Below are 12,160 nucleotides of genomic sequence, written 5' to 3' on the forward strand. Positions count from 1 at the left end.
CAGCACCACACCACACCTATTCCAAAATTGACCACACACTTGGAAGTAAAGCTCTCCTCAGCAAATGTAAAAGAACAGAAATTATAACAAACTATCTCTCAGACCACAGTGCAATCAAACTAGAACTCAGGATTAAGAAACTCACTCAAAACCGCACAACTACATGGAAACTGAACAACCTGCTCCTGAATGACTATTGAGTACATAATGAAATGAAGGCAGAAATAAAGATGTTCTTTGAAACCAATGAGAACAAAGACACAACATACCAGAATCTCTGGGACACATTCAGAGCAGTGTGTAGAGGGAAATTTGTAGCACTAAATGCCCACAAGAGAGCAGGAAAGATCCAAAATTGACACCCTAACATCACCATTAAAAGAACTAGAAAAGCAAGAGCAAACACATTCAAAAGCTAGCAGAAGGCAAGAAATAACTAAAATCAGAGCAGAACTGAAGGAAATAGAGACACAAAAAACCCTTCAAAAAATTAATGAATCCAGGAGCTGGTTTTTTGAAAGGATCAACAAAATTGATAGACTGCTAGCATGACTAATAAAGAAAAAAAGAGAGAAGAATCAAATAGACACAATAAAAAATGATAAGGGGGATATCACCACCAATCCCACAGAAATACAAACTACCATCAGAGAATACTACAAACACCTCTGAGCAAATAAACTAGAAAATCTAGAAGAAATGGATAAATTCCTCGACACATACACTCTCCCAAGACTAAACCAGGAAGAAATTGAATCTCTGAATAGACCAATAACAGGATCTGAAATTGTGGCAATAATCAATAGCTTACCAACCAAAAAGAGTCCAGGACCAGATGGATTCACAGCCAAATTCTACCAGAGGTACAAGGAGGAACTGGTACCATTCCTTCTGAAACTATTCCAATCAATAGAAAAAGAGGGAATCCTCCCTAACTCATTTTATGAGGCCAGCATCATTCTGATACCAAAGCCAGGCAGAGACACAACAAAAAAAGAGAATTTTGGACCAATATCCTTGATGAACACTGACGCAAAAATCCTCAGTAAAATACTGGCAACACGAATCCAGCAGCACATCAAAAAGCTTATCCACCATGATCAAGTGGGCTGCATCCCTGGGATGCAAGGCTGGTTCAATATACGCTAATCAATAAATGTAATCCAGCATATAAACAGAGCCAATGACAAAAACCACCTGATTATCTCAATAGATGCAGAAAAAGCCTTTGACAAAATTCAACAACCCTTCATGCTAAAAACTCTCAATAAATTAGGTATTGATGGGACGTATTTCCAAATAATAAGAGCTATCTATGACAAACCCACAGCCAATATCATACTGAATGGGCAAAAACTGGAAGCATTCCCTTTGAAAACTGGCACAAGACAGGGATGCCCTCTCTCACCACTCCTATTCAACATAGTGTTGGAAGTTCTGGCCAGGGCAATTGGGCAGGAGAAGGAAATAAAGGGTATTCAATTAGGAAAAGAGGAAGTCAAATTGTCCCTGTTTGTAGACAACATGATTGTATATCTAGAAAACCCCATTGTCTCAGCCCAAAATCTCCTTAAGCTGATAAGCAACTTCAGCAAAGTCTCAGGTTACAAAATCAATGTACAAAAATCACAAGCATTCTTACACACCAACAACAGACAAACAGAGAGCCAAATCATGAGTGAACTCCCATTCACAATTGTTTCAAAGAGAATAAAATACCTAGGAATCCAACTTACAAGGGATGTGAAGGACCTCTTCAAGGAGAACTACAAACCACTGCTCAAGGAAATAAAAGAGGATAAAAACAAATGGAAGAACATGCCATGCTCATGGGTAGGAAGAATCAATATCATGAAAATGGCCATACTGCCCAAGGTAATTTACAGATTCAATGCCATCCCCACCAAGCTACCAATGCCTTTCTTCACAGAATTGGAAAAAACTACTTTAAAGTTCATATGGAACCAAAAAAGAGCCCGCATTGCCAAGTCAATCCTAAGCCAAAAGAACAAAGCTGGAGGCACCACACTACCTGACTTCAAACTATACTACAAGGCTACAGTAACCAAAACAGCATGGTACTGGTACCAAAACAGAGATATAGATCAATGGAACAGAACAGAGCCCTCAGAAATAACGCCGCATATCTACAACTATCTGATCTTTGACAAACCTGAGAAAAACAAGCAATGGGGGAAGGATTCCATATTTAATAAATGGTGCTGGGAAAACTGGCTAGCCATATGTAGAAAGCTGAAACTGGATCCCTTCCTTACACCTTATACAAAAATCAATTCAAGATGGATTAAAGACTTAAACGTTAGACCTAAAACCATAAAAACCCTAGAAGAAAACCTAGGCATTACCATTCAGGACATAGGCATGGGCAAGGACTTCATGTCTAAAACACCAAAAGCAATGGCAACAAAAGACAAAATTGACAAATGGGATCTAATTAAACTAAAGAGCTTCTGCACAGCAAAAGAAACTACCATCAGAGTGAACATGCAACCTACAAAATGGGAGAAAATTTTTGCAACCTACTCATCTGACAAAGGGCTAATATCCAGAATCTACAATGAACTCAAACAAATTTACAAGAAAAAAACAAACAACCCCATCAAAAAGTGGGCGAAGGACATGAACAGACACTTCTCAAAAGAAGACATTTATGCAGCCAAAAAACACATGAAAAAATGCTCATCATCACTGGCCATCAGAGAAATGCAAATCAAAACCACAATGAGATACCATCTCACACCAGTTAGAATGGCAATCATTAAAAAGTCAGGAAACAACAGGTGCTGGAGAGGATGTGGAGAAATAGGAACACTTTTACACTATTGGTGGGACTGTAAACAAGTTCAACCATTGTGGAAGTCAGTGTGGTGATTCCTCAGGGATCTAGAACTAGAAATACCATTTGACCCAGCCATCCCATTACTGGGTATATACCCAAAGGACTATAAATCATGCTGCTATAAAGACACATGCACACGTATGTTTATTGCGGCATTATTCACAATAGCAAAGACTTGGAACCAACCCAAATGTCCAACAATGATAGACTGGATTAAGAAAATGTGGCACATATACACCATGGAATACTATGCAGCCATAAAAAATGATGAGTTCATGTCCTTTGTAGGAACTTGGATGAAATTGGAAATCATCATTCTCAGTAAACTATCGCAAGAACAAAAAACCAAACACCGCATATTCTCACTCACAGGTGGGAATTGAACAATGAGAACCCATGGACACAGGAAGGGGAACATCACACTCTGGGGACTGTTGTGGGGTGGGGGGAGGCGGGAGGAATAGCATTGGGAGATATACCTAATGCTAGATGACGAGTTAGTGGGTGCAGCACACCAGCATGGCACATGTATACATATGTAACTAACCTGCACAATGTGCACATGTACCCTAAAACTTAAAGTATAATAATAATAATAAAAGGATAGAGGGTCTTCAATGTCAATGCCCAATGTCAAGCCCAAGCAGGTTTAAAAACTTGAGTAGTGACCATTAGTACCTTAACCCTCTCGTCTCATTTTTCACAGACAGGTGGCCCAATGAAAGCCACGTTACTTGTGACTCAGAGTAGCCCTTTCTTACAATGGGAGGAGGAGAAAGGAGCAGAGAGGGGAGCAGGGCACCTCATCAGCACGTCCCCAGTGGGCAAATAGGCTGTTTCCCTTATTTTTGAGGAGAAATAAGAAGGTTGGGAGAAGAACACAATGTTTCTCTCCCCAGAAGTGGCATTTAGAGATGTTTATCACCCTTAAAGTACAATTCACATGGTAGACTAAAATGCCTTAAGATTGTTGCAAAATTTATAGTTTGAAATTCGATCACTTATGAGGGATGCCTGAGGCTATTGTGTCTGAGTAAATGCGGCTACTCTCTTTTTGTTCAATATTTGTTGAAGATAAAAAGGTAGAGTATTACACAAAGTTTCCCATACATATCTTTTATTTCTCCCATGCCCCCAAAAGCTCCTTGCCTATCAGAAGTGTAAATGATTATGTGACACTTCTATATCCGCCCCCAGATAACCCGAGCACAGGCTAGTTACTTAATAATAAGTATATGTAAGAATAATATTCTGGTTCACAGGGAAACTAGACTGAGAGAGTCCATTTCATTTTGTCTGGCATCACAGAATGGATCAGAGACAAAGCAGAGATAAGAACCCAGGCTTCTTCAAAGCCACCCTTTTTAACTTTGTTCTTAAGGGTAAAGGAATGGAAAATGAAGTAGGAAATAGGAAAAAGTGGGGAAGATGTGAGTTAATAGTGAAATCCAAACCATGCTATGCATTGGCCTCTGATCTGACCCCGGTGAGCCTTTTCAGAGCATTCCGGCTGCAGCCTAATGTTTCTCACCCCAAAAAATTATTTTACATGGGAAAACCTTCTGCAGAGAGATGCTAGCAGGAGTCTGCACCTGGCAGTCCTATATTATGTACCTAATGAGTAAATGAAATGTTTAATAACTGTACTGTGAAAATGAAGCTTAAAACAGTAAATTCCTGCTGAGGCTGCTCTTCTGCACCTGAGGCACACTGCTAGCCCATCTCAGAACTCCAGCCCATTTTTATTTTTTCCTCTTAGTGGGTCCTGCTGAGGAGATAACACTAAAACCAAAGCGATGCTCAATTAATTAGTTGTATATCAGTGTAAGAACATTTACTTAGCACATCAACAGCCAGTGTTCCACCAAAGGGTCGCCTGAAACTTCTCCAACATGCACCCTGGATAGGGGAAATTCTGCAGTGGCTTCAGACTGAACATTCGTAAATTTAAATTTGTCAATTAGCCATGGATCATTTAACCTCAGAAACGTAATACCACTTATTTTTAGTTAGAGTATCTGTTTGAAATACAAAAGCAGTAAAACCTTAATTGTTGGTATAGCTTTTCACTAATAATTTTAAGAAAAAAATGACAGAACATTTATTTTTTACAAAGCACTAGTTTAAAACTAAATTATTGCAATTTGAGTTAAGCTTTAACTGGCTGGAGATTCCTTCAGATTCAATGGATCAAGTAATTCTTCCTAAGTCTTAAGGAGAGGCAAGAAATCCAAATGTAAAGTACAGGTAGAATAGCTATATTATCCTTGTGTAATTTTCATAGCTAATAACTTAAAAATTAAATTTCTTACATTTATAGACATACAGACCCCAAAATCCAAAGAAATTAGACTATTGAGCCAAGGTCACAAAACTAGGTCCTAGGCTAAAATGCTTCCTCAGTATCTGGAATATTTATTTGAGCACTCATTAAATACTTGGAATTTGTTGTATAGATCACACACAGTTTACCATCATTGAAAATAATAATATAGATCAGCTTAGACTTCAGAGTGGGAAACCTTTCATCTTTCAAGGCCTATTTGCAAAATGAAAGGTGATTTTTCCAACTTCTCAGAGCCCCAGTACTGATCTTCTTCTCACTAGCTCCCACCCAGCATGGAGCACCTCCCTCTCCCAAAATGAAGTGTTTTTTTTTTTTTTTTCTTAACCACATTTTGAAAATCACTTTTCATATTTGGGAGAGATCCCAGAGGACGCTGACTCCAAAATTGAGATTATATTCACAGCTAGGAGCCGTGGAAGAGATTCTTTTCATTTTCATTTTTCCTTTGACATATGTTTCTGATAGAGCTCATAGAAGTTTTATGAAAAGCGTTCATGTTTAGGCCAATTGTCAATGTTAAGTGTTGTTCTCCAAAGTGAATAAATAAATATGAAGCTTTCCCTGTAGCTACAATCTAGATCTACCAACATAGAAAAAGTCATCAAAAATTCTATCATTTCTTAACAGTAAAGAACAGCACTCTGATATCTCAAAGTAATATGTTTTCAGTTTGTTTTTGTGTTTTTTCCTAATTGCCATAATTTCCATTAGTTCTTGGGTAGGATGGTGGCTCTCTTCTAGTGAGTCAAAACACTGCCAGGGACACCAAAGGCTCTCATGCCTCAAGGCAGTCCATTATCAAGAAGGAGTCACCAAGAATGGGTGAGGCCAGGGATGCATAAACAAAGTGGGCTTTAAACCTGGCTTCTGAAAGCAGTGTAGAAAAAAGCCAGTTAGTCTCCCAGGAAGTGTGGCAATGCCCCATTTCAATGTCAAAGTCTTTGAAATCTAGGAAAGCTTCATGTGGAGGAACAGATCGGGGTTAGGACAAATAGTCACCCGACAGTAGCAGTCAGTCCATCAGCAGATGAGAGGCCGCAATATGGTGTCCAGTATCCTGTTTGGATTGGACCATGCTCCAGGCCTCACTCACTAATCCACATGCCTGACGACTACATTGCCTTCTCATTTGAACATAGTCCATACCAGCAGACTGATTATTTTACATAAAAATGTTCATTTGGTTTAAATGGTGTAGAAGATGGATTGAGAATTTAGACACATGGGAAGGTGACTGATCAGGTCTCAGGCACAAGGCAAAAGATTAAAGGCATGTCTCATAGCCCCATGAAAGAACAGAGATGCAGACCAGAAAATCAAGAAAGAAGCCATTTATGCTTGGTGAGCTACAAGCACTTAAGGAAAAAGCACTGCTTGGTGAGCTTGTAGGGACCCAGATTTCACCAGTGCATAAGCTTGAAATATTGAACACTGAATCTACACACAAAAAAATACAAACATCATGTAGGGATGGAGTTATGCCCAACCAGGAACATGGTGTCTGCCTTCCGACAAAGGATGTTTTCATGGAAATCTTGGTTTTGAAACATTAATTTCCTTAACTAAAGGGCAATTTTGAGACCACAGTTGCCTAATTAGTTGTTAATAAATCTCTCCTGGGAAATTTCCCTCATACTCTTTCCTTTAATTGCCCTTTCAAGGAAAGGAAAGAAAAATATTTAAGTCCATAGAGTGTCCCAGTCAAATCCTGCTGACAATGAACTCTGGGAGGCTGTTTAAATTCTTTGCCTCTACTAGAGTTTTATTGAAATTAATTCTACCTTCCTCTCCAGGGACCTCAGTATTCTCTTCAACAAAATAAAAGGAAGGTCATTCGATGAGCTCCAAGAGCCCTCGTGGTTCCGGCATTCTAAATTTCTGTGATTCTATGAATATTACTTGAGAAAAGGCAGTCATCTGAGGTTTAAACACTCTGTGAGGTCTTTGAGCCGAGACAATGTCTTCGATTCCTTTTGTGAGGCTCACCATGTCTTGTACATTTGTTCAACACTCACTACATTTTGAATGTATAACTGTTGCCTGGGCACTAGAGAAAATCAATTATTATAATGAACTTTCTAATGAGTTTGAGGGATGGTACTCTTTAGGCATGTCCATGCCCTATTGTAATAATAGGAGTGTGGTTGATGCAGTATGATACACATAGTGCAATACACCTAAGTGTTTGGAATTCTGGGAAGAAAATACACCATAAGAATGTATTTCCATCGTGATAACCATAGGCTATGCCTAGGAATTCATTTCTCTGCGTGTAAAACTGACAAAAAAATTGTGATGAAGTACATGTTATGGAATTATATACAGCAGTCTGGTATATTCTAAAAGAATCTTTACTTTTACGTTTCTCAGAACAGGCACTGGCCCTACTTGAATTTCCTACATAGTAAGCTATGCCTATACCTTTCACTTTTTATTGTAGATACCTATGTTAGAGTGAATTGATTTTCAGAATGTGTTAAACATGCATTGCATGTGTTTGGTTACATATTAAATTGTAAATTTTCAGAAGTAGCTGAGTTTCTTAAACATGCTTTTAAAATGAAAAATTTAAAATAAAATAAATAGGTTTTATGATCAAGGGAGTCTAGGTCAAAAATAAGTAAAAGATGTGTGAAAAAATATATAGAGACAGATGTTCATTTTTAAAATGCAGCTGCTGTGTTAAACATAGGAAGGGATAAGAGCTAGCTTCTGGAAGGTGCTAAGAGGAACAGCTTTTGTGACAATAAAACTATTATAAATTCAGGTTTAATCAGAACATTGCAAGCATTCTTGAAGGGCATACAAACAAAATTCAGGCAACACAATTCAAAATACGTGGTTGGTAGATACCTTCTCAAGGTTTATGCCTCTTTTTAAAGCTTTTAAACTTTGTGAATTCCTTTTTAAACTTTATGCCTTCACTTAAATAATAACCTAAAATATCAACATGAATTTCACATGCTGGGTTATCTGTACCTGCCAAGGTTTTTAGTGGCTGCCTTCCTATTTGGGTTTACAATTAAGATGGCACCAGGAACACCGTGGTTATAGTCAGAAGTTTGAAAAAAAAAATGGTGTGTGAGTAGAGGTAAACCATTCACATCCAGTGAAGACCACCTGACATTACAGTCCCTGTATGAATGAGGTCTTGGCTATTGTTGAGTTAGAAAATCTTCACAGAATTAGAAAAAACTACTTTGAATTTCATGTGGAACCAAAAAAGGGCCCCTATAGCCAAGACAGTCCTAAGCAAAAAGAACAAAGCTGAAAGCATCATGCTACCTGACTGCAAACTATACTACAAGGCTACAGTAACCAAATCAGCATGGTACTGGTACCAAAACAGAGATATAAACCAGTGGAACAGAACAGAGGTCTCAGAAACATCACCACACACCTACAACCATCTGATCTTTGACAAACCTGACAAAAAGCACTGGGGAAAGGATTCCCTATTTAATAAACGGTGTTGGGAAAACTGGCTAGCCATATGCAGAAAACTGAAACCTGACCCCTCCTTACACCTTATACAAAAATTAACTCAAGATGGATTAAAGACTTAAATGTAAGACCTAAAACCATACAAACCCTGGAAGAAAACCTAGGCAATACCATTCAGGACATAGGCATGGGCAAAGACTTCATGATTAAATCACCAAAAGCAATGGCAATGAAAGCCAAAATTGACAAATGGGATCAAATTAAACTAAAGGGCTTCTTCATAGCAAAAGAAACTATCATCAGAGTGAACAGGCAACCTACAGAATGGGAGAAATTTTTTGCAGTCTATCCATCTGACAAAGGGCTAATATCCAAAATCTACAAAGAACTTAAACAAATTTACATGAAGAAAATACACAACCCCTTCAAAAAGTGGGCAAAAGATATGAACAGGCACTTCTCAAAAGAAGACATTTATGCAGCCAACAAACATGAAAAAAGGCTCATCATCACTGGTCATTAGAGAAATGCGAATCAAAATCACCATGAGATACCATCTCACACCACTTAGAATGGCAATCATTAAAAAGTCAGGAAACAACAGATGCTGGAGAGGATGTGGAGAAATAGGAACACTTTTACACTGTTGGTGGGAGTGTAAATTAGTTCAGCCATTGTGGAAGACAGTATGGTGATTCTTCAAGGATCTAGAATTAGAAATGCCATTTGACCCAGCAATCCTATTACTGGATTCAAAGGATTATAAATCATTCTACTATAAAGACACAAGCACACGTATGTTTACTGTAGCACTATTCACAATAGCAAAGACTTGGAACCAACCCAAATGCCCATCAATGACAGACTGGATAAAGAAAATGTGGCACATATATACCATGGAATACAATGCAGCCATAAAAAAGGATGAGTTCATGTCCTTTGCAGGGACATGGATGAAGCTGGAAACCATCATTCTCAGCAAACTAACACAAGAACAGAAAACCAAACACCGCATGTTCTCACACATAAGTGGGAGTTGAACAATGAGAACACATGGACACAGGGAGGAGAACATCACACACTGGGCCTGTCGGGGGGCAGGGGGCTGGGGGAGGGATAGCATTAGGACAACTAATGTAGATGACAGGTTGATGGGTGCAGCAAACCACCATGGCACATGTATACCTATGTAACAAACCTGTACATTCTGCACATGTACTCCAGAACTTAAAGTATAAGAAAAAAAGAAGGGGGAGGCAGGAGAAAAGTATTAAATTTATATTAATAAAAAAAGAAATAGTAAAATTGTGATTATCAGAGGCTGTGAGGTGAGAGGATTGAGGAGATGTTGGTCAAATGGTACAAAATTTCAGTTAGGAGGAATAAGTTCAAGAGATCCATTGTATATTGTGGCGATTAGAGTTAATAACTATATATTGTATACTTAAAAATTGCTAAGGATTGATTGAAAGTGTTCTCAACACAAAACATAAGTATGTGAAGTAATACATATGTTAAATAGCTTGATTTAGCCATTCTATAATGTATATACATGTATCAAAACATTATGTTTTACACCATAAATATATACTGTTTTTCCTTGTTGATTAAAAATAAAGAAAACAAGTTGTTGAATAAATGAAAAAAAAAAAGAAGGAAAATGTTCATAATGAAAACTGGGCATGAATGACAAACCCAAAATGATTGCAATATAGCAACAGTATCAAGTTCATATGGCAATTTTGTTTTAGCCCAACAATCTCATTTATCATATTAAATTAATTATTATAATCCAAATTGTACTATTTTCACAGGGCCTTTCTGTTTAACTTTAAATGTGTTTTTGTTTTATAGCATAGGATAAGAACTATAAGGTATGATGCTTATAGCAAGTTTTATATTTGTATATATTTTAAAAATATTGGAATACAGTATTTTAAGTAAATGCTGGAGTTGATTAAAGTCTTACTTTTCCCTTTAAATTCCAAGTCAGTTATGAGAAACAATGATAAAAAATGAGCTTTTATCCCCAGATTTATAGTCCTTGAACTAGATTTCATGTTCATTTATATTGCTTCCTCAAAAAACCCATGTAAATTGGATGGGCTAGGTCAACAAGCTAGTGATCATCCTTCATTTGCTCCATGGAGTTAGACAGATGTTGGTGCAAAACTCTTACACTGCCTGCCCATTCCTAAATGTGCGAACTTAGGCAAGTTACTTATTTTGTCTTTATTTTGGCACCCCCATGTGTGAACTGAGAATAAGAATACTTAGCAGGATTGTTTTGAAAAATAGTAATATATAATATTATAATAAGATGATTAATATTAAAAATAGCCCTCATTGGATAACTATTATTGGCACCAACTCCCAGGCAACTTTTCACAGCATGAATAGTTAGCCCTCTTTGAACAAGTTACTAAGTATCAGCCACTTTAAATACATAATCTCATTTAATCCTAACAAATTACTAGTATCATTCCTACTTTGCAGATGAAAAACAGGCCAAGACAGGTTCAGTTGACAAGAAATTGCACAGATCTGAATGCAGACTGGACTTACTGTGAATCCCAAATTTTCCCTCACCATGTTATTTTGTCCAAAATGAAACTAAAATGCTTGGCATAGATCTAGACTTTTGTAGGCACTCAGTAAATATTATTTCCACTCTGAAGAAAACGATTCATGTTTCATTTCGCTTCTCATCAGAGGTACCACGAACAGAATATCACCCTTTTATGATAAATCACTCAAATTGCAGACTTTTGATCCCTAAAGTTCAAGAGTGAAAAGGTATAAATATGAAGAAATTTCATGTTAGGTCATGGGATGGGAAAAGATGCTTATGTCAGGATTTACCATTTCTAGTGACCAGCACCTAGCAGATTGCTGGTTTATTAGATTTATTTATTATTTTCATTGTTTCCTTCAGATGACTCCTATTTATCTGATTATAGAGTAACCTCTGAGCTTTATTAGCTAGAATTTTATTTTCCAAAGTGTAGTCCAACTTTTTCTTGGCAAAATATAGGACCCCATTAGAACCATTAGGACTAAAATGTCATCTCTCGTGATAGAAGAGAACTGAGGCCACTGTCTTTTCATGGCTTTCTCTAATACCTTTTCTGCTGAACTCTTGGTTACAATGCTAAGAATGACATAACCCCTTAGTTATGTGAGGTGTACTAGCTGATTCAATAAGCCTTTATGAAAGTTTTATTTTCAGCTATAAGGTCAAGGTTGTATTAGTGCTACAAGCTAAGCAGAATTTATAAGGCAAATTTCAGTTTCCTCCAAAAAGGCAGCCCTTATGTATAGGAGACAGAAATATCATCTATTTGATACTCAGCAGTGCCTCTTATGATTTTCATGAGCAGCAGAATGTCTTTTATTGACAAAAGCCATACAAAAAAAAAACCAGAATTACATCTTTTTTGTTCCAAAATAGAATTAAAAATGATAGTCTATCAAATTAGCCATGATGGATTTTATTTTATTCTAACGTC

General features: G+C 37.3%; 1 protein-coding gene and 1 long non-coding RNA gene across 6 annotated transcripts in view; one reads left to right on the forward strand and one right to left on the reverse strand.

The window, feature by feature from the left end:
- Positions 1-12,160, forward strand: part of DCC (DCC netrin 1 receptor) — a 1,195,251-nt gene that overhangs the window by 1,173,403 nt on the left and 9,688 nt on the right. The gene's annotated exons all lie outside the window — the stretch shown is intronic.
- Positions 1-12,160, reverse strand: part of LOC117976803 (uncharacterized) — a 346,072-nt gene that overhangs the window by 33,270 nt on the left and 300,642 nt on the right. The gene's annotated exons all lie outside the window — the stretch shown is intronic.

This window comes from Pan paniscus, chromosome 17 (genome assembly GCF_029289425.2).
Source record: "Pan paniscus chromosome 17, NHGRI_mPanPan1-v2.0_pri, whole genome shotgun sequence".
NCBI lineage: Eukaryota > Metazoa > Chordata > Mammalia > Primates > Hominidae > Pan > Pan paniscus.